The 20,764-nt window shown below is 43.8% G+C and overlaps 1 pseudogene; it reads right to left on the bottom strand.

The window, feature by feature from the left end:
- Positions 1-10,138: 10,138 nt before the first annotated feature.
- On the bottom strand, positions 10,139-10,519 carry LOC103288562 (thioredoxin-like; annotated as a pseudogene).
- Between the last annotated feature and the right edge of the window lie 10,245 nt (positions 10,520-20,764).

Here is a 20,764-nt window from a genome sequence, read left to right as displayed (position 1 = left end):
CAGCATTTTATTTTCTCACTGTTCTGGAGCCTGGAAGTCCAAGGTCAAGATGTTGGTAGGTTTGGTTTCTCCTGGAGCCTCCCTCCTTGGCTTGCACGTGGCTGCCTTCTCATGGTGTCCTCACGTAGCCTTCTCCCCATGTCTACACATCCCTTGTGTCTCTGTTCATTATTTAAATTTCCTCTTATAAGGACACTAGTTTAATTGGATTAGGGCCCATTTACTCAACCCTTTAAAGACCCTATCTCCAAATACAGTCACATTCTGATGCCCTGGGGTTAGGGCTTTAATGTATGAATAGTAGGGGTACACGATTCATCCCATAACACCCCTAAAGAAGACTCTCAGACAAGGACTTGGGTGCAAGTAATTTGGGAATCTCACTTGAGTTTAGGGGAAAAGGGGGGCATGTAGAAAAGCCAGTAAAGAGTGTGGTAATGAGTGGGTTACTGGACCTCAGTCCTGCTGGGAACACACATCGAAATTGCCCAAGCAGAGTCTGGGATATTGGGTCATGTATCCCTAGTCTCTGCATTGGGCATTTATCCCTGGCACTTTGGGACTGCCTCCTGAGAGCAGGATCTTTTGGTGAAAGGAAAGCCCTCCAGCAGGGAAGAAAAGATACAGATATTTAAGGTGGGCAGCTGTCAGTTTCAGCTGGAAACAGCTGTATCAAGGAGAAGTAGGGGGTGCTGAGAGAAATGGGCAGATCACTGGCAGCACCTGCTACAGTAAGGTGATGTTCTCGTCCCTGTTTTTCAGATCAGGAAACTGAGCCGGAAGTTGAGCAACCAATAGCAAATGATGGAATTTGAGTTTAGTTTATATGATTACAAAACCCACCATCTCAGCTACCACATTAATGAAACCCATTCATTAACTGAATAAACATTTCTCATATGCCAGACATGCTAGAGCTAGGGATAAAGAGACAGGCAAGACACAGATCTGCTCTCAGGAGCTTATGGCCAGTAGTGACTTAATCTAGAATTAGTCAGTGGCAGACCTGGGGTGTAGCCTCCTGGCACAGTGTTCTTTGCTCTCCCCAAGCTGAGCTGTGGCCCCCACAGGCGAGTGTTAAACATTCTCAGGCTGTTCTCATTCCTCTTTTGGATCCTCAGCCTTCAAGATTAGCCCTTCTGTTGACATGAAACATCCAGTTCTTCAGCTTTGTTCCAAATAGAGGCACCCTGAGCGATGAAGCTAAAGCTGCAGGTGAGGTTTGTTGTCTCCTGTTTGTTAACTTTTGTTCTCTTTCCCTCACTAATTTCCTGCCTAAGTGGGTGTTACCAGGCAGTGTGGCCTCTGCACTTGGGGGGGGGGGGGTCTGTAACGTCGCACAGGTGAGCACGGTCAAGATATGAGGCGTGCACTCCACCTGTGACCATGGGCAAGGATGCCGTGGATCCAGTGAGCAGGGAGGGGCTGAAGTCAGCAGCGTCCGTGCCAGGAAAAGGAAGCATCTCCTCTCAGGTTTGAGCTGCTTTTGATCACATTTATTTACTTTGGGATGGCAAGATTATGAAGTCGATGTCAGAACATATGTGTTTTTGTAGCTATTGAGTCGGTACATCTAACAAAGATCAGTACATGGTGCCTGTGTTGAAATTTCTGGATCTCTCACTGACATTCTTGTTTTCCCCCTTCAAATGTGTGTTCCCTTACAGTACCCCTGCGGAGTCTTATAAAAGCATCATGCAGTGCGTAGGACAGACCTGGTCTTCATTTTGCAGTGTGGAAACTGAGGTTGAGAGGGATGAACCCTGGCTTTACTTCACAGCGTTTGGGGGAAGGGTAAACAAAGTTACAAATGGGAGAGGACCGTGGTTGGCCAGCTGCAGCTCGCGAGCCACATGCGGTTCTTTGGCCCCGTGAGTGTGGCTCTTCCACAAAATACCACGGCCTGAGCGAGTCTATTTTGAAAAAAGTGGCGTTAGAAGAAGTTTAAGTTTAAAAAATTTGGCTCTCAAAAGAAATTTCAATCATTGTACTGTTGATATTTGGCTCTGTGGACTAATGAGTTTGCCGACCACTGGTAGGGTATTTATGCCAAGTCGTGCATTATGCAGATGTTATTATTCCCAAGGTCACACATCTCTTCAGTGACGGAGCTGGAATCAGAACAGCACAGTGATTCTGTGGCCGTGGGATGGCTCTTTTTACGGAGGCCTGTTAAACAATCTGGATGTTAACCAAGTCCATGGCTTACTAGTCCTAGGCGTTCTGGTTATTCCTGCTGGCAGAACAAACCACTCCAAGTGTAGTGGCGTGAAACAACCATGTTATGAAGCTTATACACTCTGTGGGTTAGAAGTCCCCAAAGGGACACACAGTGGAGATGACTTGAATCTGCTCCATGATGTCTGGGGTCTCAGTAGGGGACACTGGAGGCTGGGATGACCTGCAGACTCAGTTGTGCGTCTGGTGCCCGGAAGTTGTGCCTGGGCTGGGAAACAGACCAGGACCGCTGGTCTTCCACGTGGCTTCTCCCTGTGGCTTGGGCTTCCTCACAGCATGGTTGCCTTAGGGTAGTTTTCCTGCACAGCAGTGGAGGGCTCCATGTGCCTGTGCCTCACTGGATAAGGCTGGGGCTGCATTGCCTTTTCACTCTGCCACACTCCATTGATTCCAGGGAGCCCACCCAATGAGCAAGAGGGGACCCAGACCCTAACCTCTGTTGGGAGGAATGTCAAGGTCACATTGTAGAAGAGCTGGTGAGATGGGAGGCATCGACACATCCATTTTTGTAAAATGCAAGTGGCCATGCCTGGTTTTGCCTTACTATCTTATTTTTTTGCCCTTTAGCTTAGTTTTTTTTTTAAAAAAGTTCTCAAATCCTATGTGTTTATGTTTGTTTGTAAAATGTGTAGAAGCACAACAGATAAACAAATATAACTAATAGCCTTGTGAACAAAAGAGAAAACAGAGCATACTTCACATTTTGTCTGACTCCACCGTATGGCTTTTCCCATGAACCTCTGAGGATTCAATTGGGCACTGAGTAAATAAATAAGCCATTCCACCTGTTGCTGGCAGCGTTCGTTAACGAGGCAATCCTTGGTAGCCTTCAACGGTGTCTAGACTACAGCTGTGATGTAGATACAGGTCCAGCTACATATGCGTTAATTGTGCACCTGTCAACCCCTCTCCTTGAGTTACTAAGTCAATGCAGGCATGCCTCGCTTTATTGCACCTCACCTCACAGATATTGTGTTTCTATAAATTGAAGACCAGACCGACCCTCCACCGGCGAAAAGGATTATGACTTGCTTTATTGCGGTGGTCTGGAACCGAACCCACAGTCTCTCCGAGGCCTGCCTGTAACATGTACAGCAGGCCCGCTGGAGACTATGCTGCTGTAGCAGCAGTTGCAATGTTGCAGGGCGGAGGGACTTGAGGGGCAGTGGGTGTCTCAGAGGGACAGGAGGAAAGCCGTCCGCGTGTGGGCTGACAGATAAAAGCAGCAGCCCCATCGAGCTCTTGTCCAAGCTTTGTTGCTGACATGTCCGTGTGCCTAGGAGCCAGACGACAAACAGGTTTCCCAGGAATCTTTGGGAAGGGTTTTATGTGGGGAAAATCAAAGTAACGTGAGGTGGTTTTCGGGAGTCCGGGATGGTTGTTTCTAAGGAAATGCTGAGAAGTTTGTGCCAGTGTGGCCCCGGCCTTTGTGTTCTGAGTCTGAAGGCACCACCGAAGTTCAGAATAGCGTGTCCACACACATGTGCGCACACATATGCCGTGCTCCGGACTTTGGGGTTGGTTAGGGCCACGTGAGGTTTGTACCTAATTATGCTTTCAGTTTGCAGATTGCTAGGGATTATAGCAGGATTTCTGCCAAACTCCTCCTCATTAAAAACCTTTTACAGAAGCTACTGGCTACCCATTCCCTGTGTTTAAGGCTCTGGGGGGAGGCGGGGGGGGGGGGGGGGGCGGGGTGACATAAAGACAGTCGAGCCTGAATCCAGCATTCTAGTCGGGAAGACAAGATGTGAAATGCAGTTTTGTATCGTAAGCTGGATATCTGCTTAAGAAACAAACTGAGTGTTGTAGACAGAGTTTTAGTTGGGAGGAGGGAATGAGGCCATCAGTTAAGTATTCCCAGAGGAGACAGGGCCCAAAGAGAATTTAGTGAGTGGCTAGGATCCAGGAGATGAGAGGACAGGGCATGCTCAGCTTAGTCTGGGGAAACAGGGGATGGAGAATGGGGTGTGTGCAAAGGGTGTGGAGGCAGGAATGGTGTGTGTGGGCTCCCCCACCCCCAACCCAAGGAGAAATAACAACTGAGCTAGAAAACTATCTGGGGCCATTTTTAAGAATGCAGCTGGCTTTCTGCCTGGAGGCAGAGGGAATCACTATACATCTTTGCTTTCAAGAGAGGCCACGGGGATGAGTCCAGAGCCTCTGCAGCCAACAGCAGCCGGAGGGAGCTGAGACCCCACCCCGGCCATCACAGGAGCCTCTGAGGCCCGCCTTTGATGACTTCTTACCAAGTGACAGTGCTGATAGGGACACTTGGGCCACCGTATGAATTATTCAGATCAAATTAAAGCCATCAGTCTCCAGGACAAGCCCAACAGAGGATGGGCCAGCCTCTGAGTTGGAATCAGAGTAACTGAGTGTTGGTAATGAGCCCGGCTGTGGGGAGCTGCTGTGTTCCGGGGCCCAGGGCTGTGCTTCGAGTAGCCACGAGGGAAAGGGACACAGCGGGTCTGCACTCCACGCTCTGCTGCCTAGCCGGGATCCACCTTTAATCTCCTGGAATCAGGCAGGCATGCTGAAACAATGCTGAAAACAGAGATAATCTGGCTGGGAGAGGGGGAGGGCCTGTGACATTGTGTGGCGACATCATGCCTGCCTCTCTCCTGCTTCCCTGCTTGCTATGGATGCCCAGGGATGCTTGTTAGTGAATCAGGAAAGCCCAGGGACATTAGTGCAGACTTAGCATTGGCAATTCGAACACTATCAAATTTTTATTCCTTTGAACAAACAGCACAGAAACGATGGGGAGTAACAAGTATGGCATGTTTAAGGAGCAACCACATGTACGTTTTCTGCAGCAAAGCAAGAGAAGCTGTAATTTATTCCTTTAACAAACACATTGAGTGCCTGCTCTGCGGCAGGACCAGGCGCCTAGGATGCAGTGGAGAAGCAGGCAGGTCCTGAGTCCTGGAGCTTTGATCAAGGTGGGAGGAGCTATGGGTTTCCTTCTCAATTAATACTCAAATTAAGATGGTGATAGAAACTTGACACTATTTCACGTACAGAGTAATTGAAGAAGTGGCTATGCTTTTAAATACTATTCTTGTCCTGATCATTATTAGTTTGCCTATGAAATAAGTCAAAAGAATGATCATGTTCAGTTCTGGTAATGAAAGTCCTGATATTCAGTGCTTGCACAAGATAATGCTGTCATCAGTTGGCCCAAACCTTTAGGAAAGCAGTTGAGAAATAATTATCAAGAGCCATAAAGATGTTTCTACCCTTTGGGTCAATAAATCCCACTTCTGGGAATCGATCTTTAAGAAACTATTCATTGTGTGAAACAAAGATGCTCTGCTCCCGAAGTGAAGATGGGGTGCGCTACCCAACAATGCTTCTCTCCACAGCTGCTCTTGGGGTTCCCCTAGCTCACTTGGTTCTCAAAGTGTGGTCCCCAAGCCAGCAGCAAGAGCAGTCCCCAGGGCCCAATAGAAATGCAAATTCCTGTGCTGCAGTCTGGACCTACCAATTCAGGACCTCGGGGGTGGAGCCCAGCAATTTTGGGTTTTAGCACAGTCCGAAGAGCATTCTATCACTTGCTCAAGTTTGTAAACCTCCGGCCGAACTCACTAGCAGGGATAGGAAATGTGTGGCCCGTGGGCTGTATGAGGCCCGTGAAATCCTTTGGTCTGGCCCTGCCAAGGCATTAGGGGTGAGTTAATCAAATGTTTGACCAAATTTAGCAGGCTAATTTTTAAGTTGGTAATTTTGTATGGTGAATGATGTTATAAATATCCAAGTGGCCCTTGGCAGAAAAAAGGTTCCCCACCCCTGCTCTAGAGCCTCTGGAAGCTTGACCAGAGCTGCTAAAGAGGGGTGCAGCATGACTACTGCTCAGTCAGGGCTCCCACTGCTCCCCACCTTATCACTGGCACACAATTCACTAGGCACACTTTTTCTTGATTTCTTTGGCCAATCTTCAGAAGTTTTCAGCTATTGGAGATCTATAAAATGTCTACAAAGGATGCTAGAGTGGGCAAAATAGAGAGGAAAGAAACACGGGACTTATTCCCTCTCTGAGTTGCAAACAGGGAGTGTAAAACCATAAGGATCATTCCACGTCACCCTAGAAAGTGTTCTGATAAACCGGATAATAAAACTGTCGTGTCTAAAGTGTCCTGAAAAGACAGTCTCACTTGCTCCTCGTACTACCCTGGGTGGGGAGAGAGAAATTCTGCTGCAGGACAAATCCATCCTCTGGCCAAGCCTGACCCAGGATGCCTCATGTGAGGGTCCTGCTCATTGGTTGATAGAATCTGCCAGATTCCCCCCTCTCCCTCCCCCAACCTTGACTAGCGCGGCTGCTTATGCACAGTAAATTAGATGTGCTGCCATGCTGACAGCGACAAATTGGCAATTACAGCAGGAATAATTCTGCTCTGGACTTTTGTTCCTGAGTCCATGTTTGTCAGAGATTTCCTCGGCAGGTCGCCTTTTTCTGAGTCAGGGTTGCACGCGAGGTGTCCGTGAACCTCTCCTCCCCTTTCTCCAGGGAAAAGAGCAGCATGGGCAATTTGCCTGCTGTGTCTCCCTGGTCCTCAGCCAGCTCAGCAGTCACAGCTGCTATCCCCTAGTTGTGTCCTCCATAGGAGGCAGGCCAGCAGCACCTGGGTGGGCGTGGCTTCATTCAGACGGACCAAGCTGGGCTGAGGCTACCTCCCACAAATTAATCAACTTATTCAGGGCTCTTTTAGCTTGATAGTTACTGAATGGAAATGTGGAATCCACACGTGGTGTCTGTAAGTGCTGAATAGCTGAGGTGGCTGGCAGGATCCTCCTGTGGTCATTAGACATTGAAAAATGATTTCTTTTCATTGGTTTATGTAAACTTGGTTACCTGCTGGGGGGCACTATGGTTCTTTTCCCTGGCCGGTTCGACAGAACTGACCTTGGTACCCACAAACAAATGGAGAGATTAAAATCTAGAATTGGGCTTTTCAAACTGGAATATGCATGCACATTACGTGGAAATTTGCTAAAACCCAGATTTTAGCCTGGCTGGTGTGGCTCACTGGTTGAGCATTGACCTATGAACCGGGGGGTCATTGTTTGTTTCCCGGTCAGGGCACATGCCCAGGTTGCAGACTAGATCCCCAGAAGGGAGTGTGCAGGAGGCAGTCAATCAATGATTCTCTTTCTTCATGGATGTTTCTATCTCTCCCTCTCCTTTCCCCTCTGAAATCAATAAAAAATATGTATATTTAAAAACAACAACAACACAGATTTTAATTTGGTGGTGGGAAGGGGCCCGGGATTCTACATTTCTAAGTAGGTTCCAAGAGAGGCTGATTCTGCTGTCTGAGGGCCACTATTTGAGTAGCAAGACTATAGAGCAGTGGTTTCCAAGCTTACCTGCACTTTGTAATCACCCGGGGAGCCTGAATATTGATGTGTCTCATGCCCCAGAGATAGTGATAATGGGCCTGGGCTGTGGCCTAGACTTTGAAACTTAGACTCCAGATGATTCTAATGGGCCCACAAGTTGGGACCCTCTGCTCTAGAAGAACTTATAAAACAAATAGCTGATACTTAAGACACTCCTCACCAAAACCGGTTTGGCTCAGTGGATAGAGCGTCGGTCTGCGGACTGAAAGGTCCCAGGTTCGATTCCGGTCAAGGGCATGTACATTGGTTGTGGGCACATCCCCGGTAGGGAGTGTGCAAGAGGCAGCTGGTCGATGTTTCTCTCTCATCGATGTTTCTAGCTCTCTGTCCCTCTCCTTTCCTCTCTGTAAAAAAAATCAATAAAATATATTAAAAAAAAAAAAAAAGACACTCCTCAATAGCCCAATTAGCTTGAGAGCCAGGCTGAGGGAGAGTGTAGCATCCTCTGACGGGGTGACTTGTAGAGCAGGCTCATCCTGGTTCCCAAAGCCAGCTGGGCCTCCGAATCACCTGGGAGCTTGTTAAAAACTTGGAATTCAGAGCATCATCTCAGAATTACTGAGTCTGAATCTCTAAGGTGGGGTCCTGGAAATGTGTATTTTTAACAAGCTTCTCAGGTACTGGGAATAGCCAGCCCAGCACAGGTGTGGGCCTCCCTGAGCGCAGCAGCCACCTCTCAGGGGCCTTTCACAGGGTCATTTATTACCGTCTCCAAGCCAACTACTGTTGCACTGCATTATATATGTATTATTTAAAGTAGATTCTGCTCTGTTCCTATATATCTTAAAAATTCCCACGTGGCTGCTGTTCTCCCATAATAAGCTGTTAGTGGCTGGCCACACTGCATGAGACTGAAGCGACCCCAGACTCTTGGACCTACCCAGACATTGCTTCTACTGGTGGGATGTTGGTATCACCTTGGTCTGACCTCAGCCCTTTCTGGAAAAGGTTACTGAAATCTTGAAAGACAAAGCTGTGTTCAGGTGGGGCTCTGGCTTCACCATAAGGCTCAGTTCTCAAATGTGTGTGCCCTGGAGAGGGGTTCTACCTCTCGTTGAATTATCTTTTCTGGCTTTGAGGGCGAAAGGTCCTAGTTGCGCTCTGCATTTGGAGAGATATTCCAATCTCTTTTCTGTTCCTTTTCAGAGTGAAGGATGGGTAGGATCTGGTATTGGCAATGTAAGATGGATCCCTGAATGACTAGCCAAGATGACTGGACTTTTTTTCTCCTAAGCAGGGAGCACCAATCAGTAGGGAAATGATATGGCCAGAGCTGCGCATGAGGAATGTTGAGAATAAAAGCTAAGAAATGGGGACTAGTTATGAGGCTATTGCAAAAAATCCAAGTGGTAGATAAGAAAGCCTCTCTTTGGGTAGTAGAAATGGGGAAAAGGAAATAAAAATGGTTAAAATAAATAATATCCCATAAAAAGATAAGCAACTATTTAGATATAGTTAGTGGTTGACCCTCCCAACTTCCTAGGAGATAATACATGTGAAAGTGCTTTCATGTAAAGTGGGATGTTACTATTAGTAGCTCATTGCTCAGCAGTTTATCCAAATCTTGGAAAAACTATTAAATTTAATGATTGTCAAAAGAGTTAGATAAAAACAGAAGCCATGTTGTCTATGATACGATGACATGACATTTCATGAAAAGAAAGTTATCCAAATATCACATCTACTTTAAAGGCAATCTGAATTTTAAGTCTGAAAATCCAGGTTTGAAATGGCATAAAAAGGGAAGTTTCTCAAGTGAGTCATAACAGGACAGGCTGTTCCTTTTGGCTGCTCTATTCAAGCTACTCTTCAATCTCAAAAGTTTAAAAATACATGTCTGTGTCCCAGAGGAGTCATCATCTATGGCTTGGTACACCAACTTATGGTTTAGAAACAGGAAACAGCTTGACTCACCTCTCTCTCCATTGGGTTTTTAATACAACATTTCCCAACATAAACTTCTTTCAAATTAACGTCCCCAGGTTATTTCCAATGGATATGAGTACAACAGGCTACCATTAACATCTAATGGGTTTTGCTTAGAGATAGAAGTAGTATAAATGTATTAAGGGAAGGGAATCATGTCTTCATCCTGGTAGAATCCTTAGATCCCAGCTCAATACGTGTCTCAGAGTAAGTGATCAATACATATTTATTAAATTAGATGTAGTTGCTTTTAAAAATATATATTTTTTAATTGATTTTAGAGAGGAAGGAAGAGGGAGAGATAGCAACATCAATGATGAGAGAGAATCATCATTGACCTTTTGTATATCTTCTTTAGAGAAATGTCTGTTCTCATTTTTAAAAATTGGGTTGTTGTTTTTTTTTTTGCTGTTGAGTTGTATGAGTTATTTATATGGTTTGCAAATATTTTTCCCATTTCTTAGTTGTCTTTTAACTTACTTTATTTTTTTTAAATGGATAGAATGAATATTTTATTGTCCTTTATAATCTGATGGTAGTTGAGTACATAGTTTCTATACCTTATCTATTTTCTTTTTTTTTTTTTTTTGTAAATAAAAAAAATTACAGGAGCCAATGGCTGGTTAACATAATTAAATTAATTCATTGATGGTGGCTTCAAGTTATGCCTTATTAGCTCCAGAAAACTCACCCATCTTTTATCCTTTTTTAAAAAACTGGAAAATTGCCATGCATTTAACATTGCACTCTGCAGCAACATCCTGACAGTCATCTACATATACTTCAAGGATACCACATTGGAATACCTTTCAGAGAGGGAATGAAGGAAGGGCTTGATCATTTTGCAAGGCCCACACCACGTGGTGGAAAAGTCAACTATTACAAGTTTACCTCATGCACTGTTCAAGGCTTCCTGAAAAGCATCCTTGCTCTGGATCTAATGTACCATCTTGGTGGCTTAGGTCTGACCAGTGACTATCAGAAGCGATGGAAGTGAATGAAATGTGGCAGAATGAGCTTCTAAATTTTTTTAAATGGTTGCTATGCAGACGCTTTTTAGTTTGATGTAGTCTCACTTGTTTATTTTGCTGTATTTGCTTATGCTTTAGGTGTTATTAGCCAAAAATTATTACCAAGACTCATGTCAAGAAGCTTTATCTTTATGTTTTCTTCTAGGAGTTTCAAGGTTTCAGATCTTACATTTTAAGTTTTTAATCCATTTTGAGTTAATTGTTGTCATTGGTAAAAGATAGGGGTCCATATAAACGAATGAAACTGGACCCCTATCTTTCACCAATGACAACAATTAACTCAAAATGGATTAAAAATTTAAACATTTGTAAAAGGATCCCAGCATCATTTATTAGAGACTCTTTTTTTTTTTCCATTGAGTATTCCTGGCTCCTTTTACAAATGTTAGTTTACTATATATGTTTGGATTTATTTCTGGACTCTCATTCTCTTCCACTAGTCTATTTCTCTGTTTTTATGCCAGTACCATACTGTTTTGATTACTACAGCTTGATAGTATAGCTTGAAATCAGGAAGTGTGATGTCTCCTGCTTTGATGTTGTATTTTAGGATTTCTGTGACTATTTAGGGTATTTTGTAATTCTATATACATTTGAAAAAAATTTCTTTTACTTCCATTAAAAATTCCATTAGAATCTGGATAGGGAGTACATTGAACATTGTGACTATGAGCCTTTAAAGACCAGGGATGTCCTTGTTCTTTGATGCTAAAACTGCACTGTGGAATTAAAATAAGAAACATATACTTCCGAAGGAAGGGGCTACCAACATTGACATTCAGGTGTGATTTCCTGTGCTTAGACTTGTTCCTTACTCAGTGCCTTTGGTAGGAATTCCTAGAAGCACAGCAGGAGACATACTTCCTCTGCAAGTGATTTTTGAGTGAGTTCTCTCAGATATCGTCTTTTAAATTTTTTAATTTTTTAATTATATTTATTAGGAGAAGGTATGGTCTCTATAGGAGTAAGGGAAGCAGGAGAGGAATTCAGAAGAACCTGGACAAGGGTGTGTGAGACTTAGCTTCAGTATGATGATGGTATAGGGCAGTGGTCAGCAAACTGCGGCTCGCGAGCCCCATGCGGCTCTTTGGCCCCTTGAGTGTGACTCTTCCACAAAATACCACGTGCGGGCGCGCACATACAGTGCGATTGAAAGTTCATGGCCCATGCGCAGAAGTTGGTTTTCGGCTCTCAAAAGAAATTTCAATCATTGTACTGTTGATATTTGGCTCTGTTGACTAATGAGTTTGCCGACCACTGGTATAGGGGGTTCTGGAGCATGAGTAGCACCCCAGAGTTGCCTCAGAGGGATGTAAGGGGGCCAGCCTTTAATACCACTGCACTAGCCAGCCATCAGCTTGGTTTGTGGCTGAGTGGTGCTCCCCCTGTGGGAGCGCACTGACCACTAGGGGGCAGCTCCTGCATTGAGCGTCTGCCCCCTGGTAGTCAGTGCGCATCATAGTGACCAGTGGTTCTGTAATTTGGTCGATTTGCATATTATCCTTTTATTATATAGGATAGTTACTCCAAAGAATGAAAGACTGAGTTTTCTACATTGAGTAAGTGGCAAGAAATCTTGGGAGCAGCTGATAGCTGAGGCATCATTATTGTGTTCATGTGCAAAGGATGAAACTTAAGTAGATGAACATTTATTTTTATAAAGGCAACATATTCCTACCATCCTGTACCTAAAACCAACTGCCTCATGATAAAGTCTTTTATGAGATTGCAGAGGCAAGCCAGGACTGAACCTGCCCACAGGTAAATGACTTTATTTACCTTTTAGGTAAATGACTTTATTTCTCCCCTCTTATAAATGCTGGGCATAGCCAATGTGAGAAGGGCATGTTGTGCTAATGTTCCAGTGAAGAGATGGATTTGAAATGGGTAGGATAGGCACTTGCTGGCTTTAAACTTGATCACTAATCATGGTAGAGTCATGATTGGCATCCCAACCTCAACCCAAGAGAAAATATATTTCTTTCCTTTTACTTTCTACAATGAACTTGCATTACTTTTTAAAAAAATTAAGTTAATTGAGGTAACATTGGTTAATAACATTATACAAATTTCCTGTATATAACATTATAATTTGATATCTGTATACTCTCTTGATTGAACACCACCCAAAGTCTAGTTTTCTGCTGTTACCATATAACTGACCCTCTTGTATATTATTTGAGATCAAACAACCTGTTGATGGGAGGCAGATCCAGGACCTCATGACTCACCTCCTGCCTCCCAGGGCTTTCTGCTACACTTGGAATCAGAAGACTTGACCTATGGCTATTGACGAAGAAAAACCAGAGCTGGACAGTAGTTAAAGCAGTAAAAATAGATTTTACTCTGGAACTATTGCAATAGGGGAAAAGTGACCTCAGTCTAGAACTGGGCTCTGTTCTGAATACAGCCTGGGCAAGTGAGAATTTCAGCCAAGGAACAGGGTGGGTGTCAATGGATGGAGAATTACTAAGAGGAAACATTGGCGTAAGAGGAATTCTGGCTAAACTGACTGGACATGTGGGGGGAGGGATCAGATGTCACCTAGGGGATGATGGGAAGGGAATTTGATCAGATATCAAATCTGGGGACATGGCAAAACCAACTTGATGGGATTCTTGCTGAAACTGGACTCTAAAAGAATGGATTTGGAAGCCCACGTTCAGGCCTTAACTAAAGTTTGGTCAAGGGAGGAATTTGCAACCCATCTCTATAAATTTCCATAATCATTTTCACATCTTGCTTTTACCTATCTCATTGGGAGAGATAAGAGATACATGTAGAAACTTTGGAAACGGTAAGCCACTATTTAAATACAGCAGGTCCTTGAATAATATCAATTTGTTATAATATTGTTTAGATGCCCTAGGAACTTAACTCTTGTTTATATTAATCAGCATATGGTAAAATTGGTTTCATTTTAAGTCATTTTGCTTAAAGTAACAGAACCTATTAGGATGTTAAGTGAGGACTTACTGTATAAGGATACTCAAGAAGCCATTTCCACAGTACCATGCTGCCTCCCAGACTTCTGAAAAACACCCCCTCTGCCATGTTCATCCCAATAACATTTCTGCCTATAGTTGCTCTTTGTGGAGAGGGTAGAATTTGTTCTTTCTGATGATTTAGAATGGAACTGTTTGAAAACTGTCTTTGCCCTGCTGAAAAGAGGTGTCTCTCTTTATAAAGCCAGGTGTTTATTTAAGGATACATCAAAGACTCTTTTTTGAAGCACATGAAGGCTTTTGTATTATAAAGAGACAGAGTGGGAAACATCTTTTCAGCAATCAGCTTTCAATTCTTATGCCAGTGAGTAAGATATTACAGGAAAACCTGGAAACATTACAATGGACCAACATTTCTCTATGGTTTTCTCTGGCAGGGAGGCCCTGAAGGAGCACCATGTGTGAGCCATGTCTAGCAGAAATAGGGACAGTCTTCTAGGTTATGGCTTCTATTTCCTTCTTGAGCTGTGAGTTAGGCTAAAGAGCTCCAACCTCATCCATCAATATCCTTTCAGGGGATGACTGTCAGCTCTAAGCACTGTCTTAGGTGCAGCCCAAAGGCAGTGTGGGGCCCGAGGAAGAGCAATGGAAAGAAGAGGACTTCTCACTGACTCACTGGGTTTCCCTTTTCCCTATGGCTGCTAGAGAGCTCAGAGCTAAATATGTGGCTCTGAATTGGCACTACCCACAGACTTTTCTAAGAGGGCTTTTATAGTTTGTTTCTTGGGGTGCATTTCAGGTTCCATCTCTGTCCCAACCCTTGCTTTTCTTTCTATCTTTTCTTCTACTATTTTATTTCACCTTGTGTTTATATAACGTATCCTGCTAAGCTGCCATAAACCCTCTTTGGAACAATATGGGATATAGATCACAACTGTGAGTTTGAACTCTTCTCCGAGGCTGATTAGAATTTGGCTGGGATTCATCCTACTCTAAGATGCAATAAGGCCATGAGTTTATAAATAAATTAGGCAGATGATTCTAACACAATAGATAGCCTGAGAATACCACTCTCAAGGCTGGAGAGTATAGGGTGGGCCCAAGGGCAGAAGAACACAACCAATCTAGGGACCAGAATCATAGAATGTTAGTGCTGGAAGGAAATCTGACAATCTGAGTCTTAGCCATTTATTTTACAAACGAGGAAACTGAGGCTCAGAGAGAAGTGTGTTGACTAAATTCACCAAACTGGTAGTGGTGGTTCTGGATCCTAATTTGTGAATGTGGCAGGACTGTGTCCTCCCTTTAACCCTCCCCATCTTCAGCCAAGTGTGCAGGGGTCACTTAGCATAATAATACATCAAAGTTATGCAATGAGAGGTGTTCTAGAATAGTAAGAGAAAGATTTATTTCTTAATAGATTCTACACTAATGGATGTGACTATCCCAGACCAAACTGTGTTTCTCAGGGCTGATTCTTGGAGAGTCAGTGAGAACAAGACCTACAATTGGTTAAAAGTCAAGAAGCCACTGAATAAAATAGGGGAGGTAAGAACTGTCAACACAGGGGAAAGCTCAATATGACCCTTGGGTGGGGGACTAGTAGGGAAAGGAAGATGAGGAAAGAATCAGGGCGCTCATGTGGATAGGCTCCCCAGCCCTGGCCCAAAAGAATACCTGGAAGGAGCAAAAAAAGAAATGTTTGTTTGACCTTCTGTGCTCTGACTTTGTTCTTCATTGGTTATGAATAAGCCTGGAACTTTCTGGGGATGAGCTGAGCCTATAAGCCTTTTGACCATTGCAGGACATAGTGGCCAAGATACCTCTAGTTGGCCCACCTTCCTCAGTGACTCTGCTGTGTGTGCTCCTGGCAGGCACTGGCTTGGATTCTGACAGCCAATCTAATTTGTTGATGCCAAACTTGTTCTTTAGGTCTAACCTCCTTGATATAGTAAATCTCATTAGTTCGGGGTCTTCTGGGCATTTACTTAGTATACAGGCATATCTCAGAGATATTGTAGGTTTGGTTCCAGACCACTGTAATAAAATGAGTATCGCAATGAAGAGTAGCATACTAAAATGAGTTGTAATCTCTTTGCTGGTGGTGTTGCAAAATTTACTAGGTGACCAGAAAACACACAACAGGTACTCAGAAGATTCAGGAAAAAAAGAAACCTTTATTCAAAGCAGCACTGCTGGCTCAGGGGATTCAAAGATCCAAAGCCTGAACACCTTGTACAATGAGATTACTCCTTATATACACTGAGTGGCTAGATTATTATGACCACCTGATGTTTGTAGGCAAATTAGCTGTACACTGCATCGTATGGGATATGGAAGCCAAAGGCCTGTTTGAACACCTTTGCTGTCTGCAGTTACCAAGATAAAACGTCTCCAATTCGCACAGGAACACAAGGATTGGACAGTCGAGCATTGGAAAGAAGTCATGTGGTCTGATGAATCACGTTTCCAGTTGCATCATGCAGATGGCAGAGTGAGAATTTCGTGGAAACAGCATGAAAGCGTTCACCCCTTCAAGCTGGTGGGGGCAGTGTTATGGTTTGGGGCATGTTTTCCTGGCATGATTTTGGCCCTTTAATTTGTGCGGAACAACGTCTGAATAGCACAACGTACCTAAGTATCATTGCTGATCAAGTTCATCCTATCATGTTGATGGCGTATCCCAATGGAGATGGCTTCTTCCAACAAGACAATGCGCCATGCCACGGTGCTTGTATTGTGCAGGAGTGGTTTCAAGAACATGAGGGAGACTTTACCTTGCTTTAGGTGGCCCCCACAATCACCAGATCTCAATCCAATTGAGCATTTGTGGGACAAAGTTAAAAGAGCCATCAGGCGCTGGTTCCACAACCATCAAATCTCACAGAACTGGACAGTGCTATTCATCAGGCATGGTGTCAGATTCCTTGCATCACCTTTCAACATCTCGTGGAGTCAATGCCAAGAAGAATCGCCACAGTATGGAAGGCAAAAGGTGGTCCAACGAAGGACTGATGGGATGGTCATAATAATCTGGCCACTCAGTGTATATTCCTTAAATTCTTTGTTTCCTAACTTCTGGGCTTTTGTGGTGGGCTTTTGCAGCCCTACCTAAGTTAGTTAGAATGGGGAAGTAAGATGGCAGCTAAAGGCCTGGCCTGGGTGGTGCCAGTGACCTCTCCTCTGGCTAAACTGTTGAATTCTTGGTTTGTGGCCCTTGTAAACTGGGAGTATTTAGGAAAACAGATTATTGCCTAAGGAAGGGCCAGTTACTTAATTATAGGCTAACAAGAATGTGCATTAGGATACTGGTTAACTAGGTACAGATTCAGATTGCTAGCCCCCCTCACCCTGGCCAAGTTTACCCCCTATTTTCCCCTTCAGTGGAAGGTCTTTGTGGGGAAAAAAAAAAAAAAGCAATACCTTTACACAATAAAGCAAAGCACAATAGAATGAGGTATGCCTATATTTTTCTATTACATTCCATGAAAACACAACCCATTATCTGAGAAGACTTTACAGAGAAGATGAGACTTCTGGGGGCCTAAGTGGAATTGGCATACAGATAGCATTATTTTTAGCATTAACGATTACCACCAACCACCATTCAAAAGCATCTTCCTGTAATTAATACGTTTGGAGACAGATGCCTCAGTTCCAGGGACTTTTCAGTAGAAATACCAAATCAACTTTGTCATTTTCCTCCTGAGGTGCAGCAAGTCTAATTACTAAGTATTTTGGAGATGAAAAATTACAGCTCTTTTGGAATGCAACTGTTAAGATGATTTTGATGAGATTCCAGTGTTGCCTAGCCTACATGACTGGCCTCTCATTGTAGAAGCTTGACTAAGTTTCCACGCTGGAGTGGAAACAGAAGTCAGAGGAGTAAAGCAGCTTTTGTTAATCCAAGGTCTCTATCAAGCAGCAACTGAACTTGATGTTGCTGGTACTGCATTGGTTCAGAGAGGAGATTCCCCAGAGAATTTAAGGCATTGCTCACAATATTCTTTATTTGCATTTTTCATATTTTAAAACCATCGGAGGGCTACTTTGTGATATTGTGGTCCAAGATGTGACTGACTAGTGCTAAGTAGACTGAGTTTAGCTCACAAATGTTACCAGCTAGCTCACTTGGAATATTACAGAATAAATGAACTAATGAAAAATCACACAGAAAGTAGAATTTACGTAATCTCACATTTTTATTTCTGTGGGAGATTCTGTGTTTTATTTTTGCACAGGAGATTGTTACCAGCATAAATGATATGACCTAGCTATAGGTTGTCCTAGAAATAAAATCCTCAATGGTAGCTGCCTGTAGATGGAAAGCACCCATCATATTGGTCTTTGGTGCCCTTTGCAGAAAGCAGGTGACTATAGGGATGACATGCTTAAGAAGATGTTCATGGGGCAGCTTCAGAAATGTGGGGTGAATCAATGCCCTTTCTCAGGTGCACCTGGACAGGTGTACTTGGAAAGCATCTGGGGGGGGGGTGCTAATTCCCTAGGGGTTACCTTTAATTTTGCAGAATCACAGAGGTGAGTAATACCAGTGGAAATGGAAATGGTTTCATTTGATGCATTTCTGAAGCTTTGTTAGCATCCTGGGTGAACCTTTTAGAATGGTAAAAAGCTCTTAGTGGGAAAACAGAAAAGCCCTTATTATGTTACCTCTACCCCTTTCTTCCTTTTCTGTTTCAATTTAGGGATTTAAAATGCCCTCTTGTTTCCACTCCCTGGTTGTTTCACTTTTATTCTTGCTAAAAGGAATAGCTGTTTAGAAGGTAAGAAATAAATCAATGGATGATTTCTTTTCCTAAGCATCTGACAGTTTCCCTGCTTAAAAAAAAAAAAGATTTTGAGTGTGGTTTTACATTTGAGTTAAAGGTATAGGGTGGCTCTGATCTCAATAAGAAAAGAAAATGCATTAGATTTTAGAGCTGCAGAGGGTTTTAGCAATAATTTAATAAAACAGTTGTTTTTATTGATGAGCAATGTGAGACTCAGAAAGGCAAAATATATTTTCCAAAGTCATACCGCTAAATGGTCATGGTACTGGGTTCATTCCTGACCAACCCTTCCTTCCATCCATTGGCTCATGAACATAAAATAAAAATATTCATGGTTGTTTGTCATATCCTTCTTCCTGTTCTCCTTGCCATTCCCTCAGCCTCCTTTACCTATTCCTGTTTCTATATCTGGTTCTACAATCTCTATGCCCTAGTCTTGCCTCTCCTATTTGGAACATCTTCTCTGGTCTGGAAAATTTGATGCTTGCTTTGCCTTCTGATTCTCAGTGCCTGTGTTGCCTCAGATAGGGCCATTGCTCAATTTTTTAACCTTGTGGAAGCTAACCCTGACCTTGACCTCCCAGCTACCACCCTGGGTGCCCTATTCAGCTCTAGTCCTGGGTTCCTTCCATTGCCCCGTTTGCTTCGGTGGAAGCACACTTGATTGACCACACTGAGGCTTTTCAGCCGACAAAAGACATTTTCCTCTCTCTCCCTCTCAGGTTCTGACTTTCCTCATGACTTGTCATTTCTTCTGTGGAACTTTGATGTAAAGGGACTGTGAGCAGGGCTTTCCTGAGAGAAAAATAACATCAAGAGCTGCTAATGTGTTCATGTGTTAAAATCCCTGCAAATGTACAATTTTAAAGGCCTTCTGAAAATTCCTTTACCCCAAAGAGTGATGTTGGTGACAAAAATTTCAGGCAGTGTCGAAAGTTAGTGAAGAAAATGTGTCTATTCAATTGGAGTTCTCTGGGACCCCTCAAATCACAATTCTTGGCACACTCTTCCCTTACCCTTAAGACTCATGCTTGGTTAAAGAGCTTTGAACTTGAAGTAAGAAGACCTGGATTTGAGTCTTGCCTCTGCTCCTTGCTCTCTGCATAGCCTTGGCCAAGTCTCTAAGCCCCTCTGAGTGTTCATTTTCATATTTGTGAAATGGAGATAAAAGTACCTGCCTTTTGCCTTCCTGAAAGACTGCTTGACAAGATAAAGTAGATTTAATTTCTTCATTAATTGACTCCCAAGACCCTAAGCTCTGATTTCTTCTCCTTCCCTGGCCACTCCTTCTTAGTCCTTCCTCTGAGTTCCCTTTTCCCAATAATCAATACTCAAGAGAGGCTGAAATCATACAAAGAAGTCAGCCACATGAAGATCTGGGGCAGTGTTCTGGGAAGAGGGAACAGTAAGTGTAAAGACTGTAACATACGACAAAGCTTGGCATGTCCAAGGACCATCAATATGAACAATGTGACTGAATATACAAGTGATACAGAAAACAGCAGGAGATAAGGTTAGAAGCATATGGGAGCCAATCATGGAGGACGTTGGAGGTAATGGGAAAGATTTAGATTTTATCATAAAAACTAGAGGCCTGGTGCATGAAATTCATGCATGGGGTGGTGGTGTCTCTCAGCCCAGCCTGCACCCTCTCCAATCTGGGACCCCTCAAGGGATGTCCGACTGCCCTCTCACAATCCAGGACTGCTGGCTCCCAAATGCTCGCCTGCCTGGCTGCCTGATTGCCCCTAACCTGCTTCTGCCTGCCAGCCTGATCACTCCCTAACCACTCCCCTGCCAGCCTGTTTGACGCCTAACTGCTCCCCTGCTGGCCTGATTGCCCCTAACTGTCCTCCCCTGTAGGACTGGTCGTCCCCAACTGCCTCCCTGCTGTCCTGGTAACCCCTAACTGCCCTCCCTTGCCAGCCTGGTCACCCCTAACTGCCCTCCCCTGCTAGCCTGATTGCCCACAACTGCCCTTCCCTGCAGGCCGACATGTGGCAGCCATTTTGTGTCCATATGGGGGCAGCCATCTTGTGTATTGGAGTGATGGTCAATTTGCATACTACTCTTTTATTAGATAGGATAATGGGAAGTCTAATGAGGGAAGTTATCTACTGTGATTTAAGTTCTAGAAAGATCTCCTTTCCCTTTTGTTTCTACTTGATGAGTTCATACTTACCTTTCAAGTTCATCTTTAGAACTCATTTCTCTTAGCTCTCACTTATATCCTCTCAGACTCCCAGGAGATTTTGTTTAAGCCTCTATTGTAGCCTGTATTAGTCAGGGTTCTCCAGAGAAATAGAACAAATAGGTTATCATATTATAGGAACTGGCTCATGTTATTATGGAGACTGAGCAGTCTTAAAATTGGTCTGTAAGCTGGGGAACCAGGAAAGCTGGTGGTGGAATTCAGTCCAAGTCTGAA

Source organism: Eptesicus fuscus, chromosome 17, assembly GCF_027574615.1.
Source record: "Eptesicus fuscus isolate TK198812 chromosome 17, DD_ASM_mEF_20220401, whole genome shotgun sequence".
NCBI lineage: Eukaryota > Metazoa > Chordata > Mammalia > Chiroptera > Vespertilionidae > Eptesicus > Eptesicus fuscus.
Note: the sequence above shows the minus strand (reverse complement) of the source record. Positions and strands in the feature narration are given on the sequence as shown.